Raw genomic sequence first — 7524 nt, 5'->3', positions numbered from 1 at the left:
TGCAGAAACAAAGTCAGGACTTAATGCTGGGGGCAACAATTTTCCACTCTAGTCTACAACAGTCTAAAACTTAGCAAATAGCCACAGCCATGGTAGATTTGGGGATTCAAACAGAATTTTTCTGTAGGTGTAATTATCAAAAATAGATGGTGATGGAGACTGTTTTAAATCCAGCTTTATCTAAAAATTCTATCCAAAGTAACTATCAGCCGAATTAAATTGTTATGAGAAAGGCTGTTCATGCTGATTGTTATCGTCATAACTGCTGATATGTTATAAAAATACTTGCTCAAGAAAAATCTTTCAGCTTTAAAAAGCTTGAAGATGGTACAGAAAAGTCCTCAAACTCCTGAAAGCTTACTCACACCTTACTCAAAACTTGGCAATTATACTTCTGTGATGGTTTGATCTGGCTACAATACCTTTCAACAAAGAGAAGTCAGAATTTGAGAGTTCATGTAGCTAGATGAAGTGATATTTCACTGAAATCCACTCCTAAAAGATGTTTTTCCATGTGTCTTTGTCCACTGATCTTACAGTATCCACAAGGGAAATAACGGTGGTCGTTACAGTATTGTGCCCCAAACAGTCCCTGAACTGTCTGATTAGGGACATTTTGTTTTCTAAACTGAGAAATCAAACATGTTAATGAACTGTTGAATGCTTTATCACAAATTAGACGTGGTGGGAGGTTTTCTTTCCCCGGAATAGGGCATCCATGTGTCCACCATATATACCCATGTAAATAAAGGATGTATTTTTGTAGAGCTGAAGTAGCAGATTTTGTATTAAACATGACTTCATGAACTTAAATTGCTTATAAATAAATATGCATTATGTAATATGATACAAAAATAATCATGCTATTAAGCCTCCTAAATTGCTCTGACTCCTACCCAGATGTTGTGTGGATCCAGTGACTGGACTGTTGCCTTTTCAAAATCCAGCCCACATCAAAATAATCTGCTTGATCATTTCTCCTGCAGCTTTGATACCCCAACCATTTGGGCTGCTTTGGACAGCAATGTACTTGGTGACAGAGGTCCTGCCACCACATTTATATGATTTTAGAAGTAACTGCAATGGTCTTTGGTCCACGGGCTTGATGCCTCGCTGAGTTTGTCACATTTATTTATGGAATGGGATCAAAGTTACTGCCTTGAAGGCTGAATCCACCGCTCAGCCTCCCCAGAAGACGTGTGCGCGAGTTGTTTTCCTCCCAGGTTCTGTTCAGGCACGTTCCCTCCATGCTACATCCGTGACGTCTATTTTAAACAAAACTCCCCAATTTTACCTCCCTCCAGCTGGAATGCAGCTCAGCCAGATACCCAGGACTTTGATGGTAATTATGCCAGCTGAGATTTTCTGTGCTTGTTTTTCAGCATTACAGGAGCAGAGTGTTACTCCCCAGCACCTAACAAAGCACAACCTGTGGGAAACCAAGTTCCTGCGGTGGCTGAACAGTTTCAGGGTGAAAACTCAGTTCTTTCCAACTTCATGTACAAATACAGAATCAAACCAGCCTCCACTACATGCCCACAAGTGCAACAATTGAGTTCACAAACACAACACTCTGCTCCTCCTCTTTAGAGTTTCTCTGTAATTCACCTCCCCTATGGAGCAACTTGTTTTCTGTGTAAGCATTTTCTTTGAAAACCATAATATTACTGTGAAATGAGAATAATGAAACATCACCTGTGCTAGGATATCAGTCTGGGAAACAGAGACCAGAGGTTCACACCACTGTCATCCTTCACAGAGAGCCAGCGCGGCCAGCTCTGCGTCCCAGGCAGTAGAACTGTACGATACACATGAACATGTACTTAGTTAAAATACTGCAGTTTTACTTGATTATCCGCTTCTGTACACACAAAACCAAACCAAACCCCACGTTGGTCACTTGGTTGCAAAATTGTACTTTCCTTATCAACACAAAATTAATAATTAAAAAACAAAATATTTGGGAAGCAATAGGTAAGTCTCACCTTCTTGGACCACGAGGCACAGATTAAGCCACGATCAGCAAAGCGCAGCAGAAGGAGCAGATCAGCCAATGCTGCTCCTCCACTTGTGCCCCAGCAGCACCCAGCGCGTTGCTGGGGATGCAGCTCAGTGCATCCCATGTTCTTGCACAGAGGGGCTGTCATTTCTGCGTGATGTCTATTTGCTAGTGAGGGTGGGATAAATGTACGCATAACCTAGTCCCCATTACCTAGATACTTCATCCCTAAAATCATCAGCACACGTACTGCTGGAAAAACAGCTGAGAGAACAGTTCATTGGTATTTCAGCGGCACTGCTGGGATGACAGCACCTGTGTGTTTGCAGTGTTTTGGAATGATTTTTTTTAAGCAAACTACGTTTTATCAGACTACAATTATCCAATTGGTAAGTAGCTCTTCACCATCCAGGAAACAGGAACACTGCATTCATAAGAGAAAACGCCCATTAAAGCCAAGCCATTTCTTGCAGGAGTTTAAATATCTCACTAGCAACACTACTCTGGCTCCTTTTGATCATGCAATTAGAAAAAATAAGGGCTGCAAAGCAAGGGCTGCTTGTGAATGAGCGGGCAGTTGGTGTCAGTAGGAAAGGCAGCATTGCCAGCTCCACTCCAGCCAGCAGCGAGAGCAATTTGCCTGCAAATAATCTGAGAAGAGTTTTCTCAGGTTACAGTAAAGTTAATGGAGTTGGAAATTCCTCCTCTTTTGGATTAGCTCAGCCTTCTTTGTGCAGCATTGGAGGTTGTGGACAAGGGTGAGGAAGGCTTGGATGGCAGCTGGGTGGCGTATGGGGGTCACCAGCAGCTGCAGTGATCCCAGAGCTCCCAGTTACTGTGGGTGCAGAAGCACAAGGCTGCCCTGTACAGTTGCCTTTGTAAACTGAGAGGAAAATTAAAACACTTGTAGGCTGATTCTGACCTAACTGGTTATTTAAGGGGGTGGGGAGCATTGATATAAACAGTAGAATTTCAACAAGATAAGGCAATACCACTTTGACATCATTTTGCTGTCAGCTAGAGTGTTTCAGAACCTCACAAACACAAAGGAAGCTGTTGAGAGGAGAGATAAACCACATAGAAATGCCAGTAGAAAACATGCATTCTAGATTAATTAAAACTATCTGTCCGTCTGAGCCAAAGTCCATTATATGACACAGGTTGATCAAAACATCAGAAACTAGCTCAGTTATTCTGCACATCAGGAATCTCTTCCATAGGTCTCTGATCACAACAGTATGGATTCTACATACAGTTCTTTCAGAAGCGCCTTTCTGCCTCCTCAGGTTCAAGAGCTGATCTTATACCATCAAAGTAACTGATTATAAAAAAAATTAACGTCATCCATTTAGATGAGAAAGGAATCGAGCAAAAGCTGTGTTTGTTGTATCTAAGATTTTATAAGAGAAATTAAACTGGGAGAACCTTGTGTGATGAACAAAGAGTCTTTCCACTTAAAGGCCAGCAGGATTTATCCCCATATGGCCTTTACCACCAGAGGAGGTCTAGCAGGAAAGCCATGAACACCTGCTGGAATCACATCTACCTGCAGAAGAAACAAAAAAAATCCCATGCACTTTAGTTAAAAAAAATGGAGCTCTTGCACTGCATCGACTTGACACAAAACCTATTGGAGGCATTGCTACTGACTCAAGTGGATTTGAGATCTCTCTGTACAAAGGACCATGTCTTTTTCTGTTAACCATTAAAGTAGCAGCAGCAGGGTACAGGGGTTTGCTTCAAGACTGATTTTCTTCGAAGCCAAGTGACGATTCAGTGGGGATGAGCCCACAGAGATGGGTGACCCATCTCAGCCTTGGTCATCCTTGGACAATGAATGGAAGTAGTTAGTGAGGCCATATCCTCCTTGTTTTATCCATGCCTCCCGCTCTGCCTTTTTTTCTTTAAGTGCCATTACCTTACTGAAAAAATACTTACGGTTAATCAGCACCGCTTAATCCTATTCACTTCCATCTGTGCCTCTTTGTAGCCTGACACCTCTCCTGTCCCAAGGCCATGGAAAGCAGAGGGTATTTAGTGCTCAGGCTCTGCTGTTGGAAGCCTCTGGGGAGCAGCTGTCCCCAGTCATCCTGTCCATGGCCCTTTCATTCCCAGATTACATCTTGTACCAACAGTTTGTGTGTGGGAAAAATCAAAGATGTCAGGGGCTCCTCCCAGGACGTGCACTTTGCGTAAGGTGCCCAATCACCGGGGCGTGGGCGCTTGACCTTTGCGCTTGCTGAGAATAATGAATTGGGGGCCAGTTTTCAGGCACTCACCATCATCATCCAGCCCCCTCGAGAGCTCAGCATTAGGGTAATCACTGACATGCTGAAGCAATGAAAGCAATCTGTTGTTAACTGGCTGAACCGGCGTGGCCTGAGCCCCCAGACTTCCTCGTTCGGGCATATTACACAATGGTAATTCTCTCCTTCTCTAAAGGAGAATAAAAAAATCATCAGGGTAAAAAATGCCTCCTCGTCGCCTTCCCTCCCTGTCCAGGGGTTCAAGAACGGTTGACAGAAAATCCAACAATGAAATTTCAGAAACCATAGACAGTAATGAGAGTTGAATGTCTGAATAAATCCTGATGGACTAGAAAGACTTGATAACAAAATAATTTCTTTAATATTAGTTCTTCGCCCAAGCTCAATGTGATGAATCAATTGAATTATTCACATTCACTGCCCTGGGAAGGGACCTCAGGCTTTAGCTACAGGTGATCAGGGTATTTCCACTGGTTTGAAATGGAAATACACAATTTCTTTGTGGGTGCAACTTTGAACTGTAATTATAGGAGACAATATTTATGTTTTGTGTGTCAACCCAGCTATAAAGCAGGCAGGAGAACCAAAACCTGCTGCTCTGCTTCAGCCTGTCAGCAGCAGAGTCATCATCCATCTGTCCTGGGCTTGCACCCCAAATTTTGCTCTCTGGTACCCACTTTGTTACCAGTAGCTGTGTATCTGCCAACAGTATTATTTTAATTGCCTGTTTAGCATTTAAATTAAGCATTCAGTTGGGCAAGGACCAAACACTGTGGGTTCCTGCACACAGATTCACTGAGCCTGCTCCAGTATGGCACTGTCTGGCTTTTGGTTTCCAGTTATTTTTAGCTTTAAGCATGATCCTTTACACCACAATATCCCCATAAAACCATTACAAAAAAGTGCAGCTTTATGGACATACCAGTAAAGGACAGGACAGCTAAATGCCTAGGTAAGTTCATTGCAGGAGTCCGTGGCTAAGGTGGGAGGTCAATCACAGAACCCCAGCTGGTTGGGTTGCAGGAGCTCTGTAGATCCCCAGCCCAACCCCTGCTCACGCAGCATCACAGAGCAGATCACACAGGATCCCAGGCAGGTTTGAATGTCTCAGAGCAGGAGACTCCACACCCGCTCTGGGCAGCCTGGGCCAGGCTCTGGCACCTCCCAGCAAACAAGTTTCTCATGTTCAGATGGAACCCCCTGTGCTTAGTCTGTGCCCGTTGCCCCTCAACCTGGCATTGGGCACCATTGAAAACAATCTGGTCCACCCTCTTGACACCCATCCTTGAACTATTTATAAGCATTGGTAAGATCCCTCTCAGCTTCTCTGCTCCAGGCTGAAAAGCCACAGCTCTCTCCGTCTTTCCTCATAAGAAAGATGCTCCAGACCCCTCAGTGTCTTTGTAGTCCTCAGCACCTACGTGGTGCTCATTCGATGCTGCCAACTTCCCTGGATCACAACAAGTATCAGACACTTGGACAGCTTTAAGGAAGACACGGACAGGCCAAAGACAAGCTGGTTGAGTACCCTGCAGGGATGCTGATTGTACCCAAAAGCTGTGACCCCTGTCCCTCCCAGATCCCTGTGCCCACCACATGGCCTGTGTGGCCCCAGCCTGTGGATGCAGGCACAGCCCGTCCCTCTGCTCTGGGGTTCATCCCAGCCAAGCTACAACCTCGTCAACATGTGTCTGGCTCACACAGCACAACCTGCACCCCCGGGCAGGACAGAGGCTTCGGTACCACAGCAAATCCACGGATGTGGTGAAGAGTTCAGGGCTGACAGCAGGGGAGAATCACATCGAGCTGCTGTTAATGCTTTCAAACACTGTACATCCACCCGCATATCAAATGCTCTCTTTTCACTGCAGAAACACCTTCACTGAGGTTATCAACAGTACTTCTAGATAAGCTTGTCAAACCTGGGTGATATTTTATGAGTAATTTAAGCACTTTCCCAGTTGTTAAACAAAGGCTTCTCTTCCAGCTTGGCCAGGGAAATGCTACCTGGTGCCGATTTTATGAACAGTGTGAGATGATGTTGTGGCTCTGTCTTCTACACTTCAACAGCTTCCTGTTGCTGACTTGTTAGCAGGTATTTTGCAGGATTACATGAGCTGATGTTATCGGGCTGTGAGGCAGCGTTCAGCGTGTCCGGGCAGATCTGATGGACTGACCCACTGTCGCCTCTTCAGCGCCCAGAGAAATAATCTCAATTTTTCATGCCACATGCCAGGACATGTTGTAAGGCTTGGATAAATAGATATTTTGACAAGGAAATTTAAGTTTTCCCCCTGTTATTTTGACTAATACTTCTGATGTTTTGTCTATTGTATTGCAGATTGGTTAAAACAGGAGTGCAGCTGATGCAGCAGTGTGCAAAATGCATAGGCAAAAACGTACTGTCCACTTAATTTTTCTATTAGACAATACTTGTGGGTTGAAGAAATCTACTCCAACTTAGTAAAATATTCTCACATTTCAGTGAAAAACCTTAAAAAGTGACGTTTTAACACCAAATGTGCAAATTCCATCCACAGCGTTGATGCTGACCCAGCAGTTGTGCCTACTGACCTTCAGCTGGGAGAACCAGCTCAGCCTGGCTGTGTCGTAAACATTTCAGTTAAAGACTATAAAGATTATTAAAGGGCTGAAGGGACAGGCCATATGCATCCCCTTGTTATCAAGGAGAAACATGTTCACGTACTGGGGTGGTCACCCTTCCTGGGCAAGTCCAGCACTGCCCTGTATTGATCCTGCTTACAGAATCACAGGATGGGGTTGCAGGACCTCTGTAGATCCCCAGTCCAACCCCTGCTCACGCAGGGTCACCGAGCAGATCACACAGGTGGGTCCAGGGGGTTTGAGTGTCCCAGAGCAGGAGACTCCACACCCGCTCTGGGCAGCCTGGGCCAGGCTCTGGCACCTCCCAGAAAACAAGTTTCTCCTCATGTTCAGATGGAACCTCCTGTGTTTCAGTCTGTGCCCGCTGGGCACCACTGAACAGAGTCTGGTCCATCCTCTTAACACCCACGGACACAAGACCCTGTCTCCATGCCTGACATGCCACATCCATGTAATATACCTGTAATAATTTTGCTTGTCTTAAAGTACTGAGGCCATTCCAGACCCTTGAGCACCCTCTGACAGAAGCAAATCAAACCCAAGAGTTGCTCACCAAGCATGAGGAGAAACAAAGAACAGAATGGGTTATTGATTTGGAACAGTTACAGGTGTATCCTACATAATTTAACAGAT

Source organism: Columba livia, chromosome 10 (genome assembly GCF_036013475.1).
Source record: "Columba livia isolate bColLiv1 breed racing homer chromosome 10, bColLiv1.pat.W.v2, whole genome shotgun sequence".
In the NCBI taxonomy this organism is placed as follows: domain Eukaryota; kingdom Metazoa; phylum Chordata; class Aves; order Columbiformes; family Columbidae; genus Columba; species Columba livia.
This window is presented reverse-complemented; position numbering follows the sequence as displayed.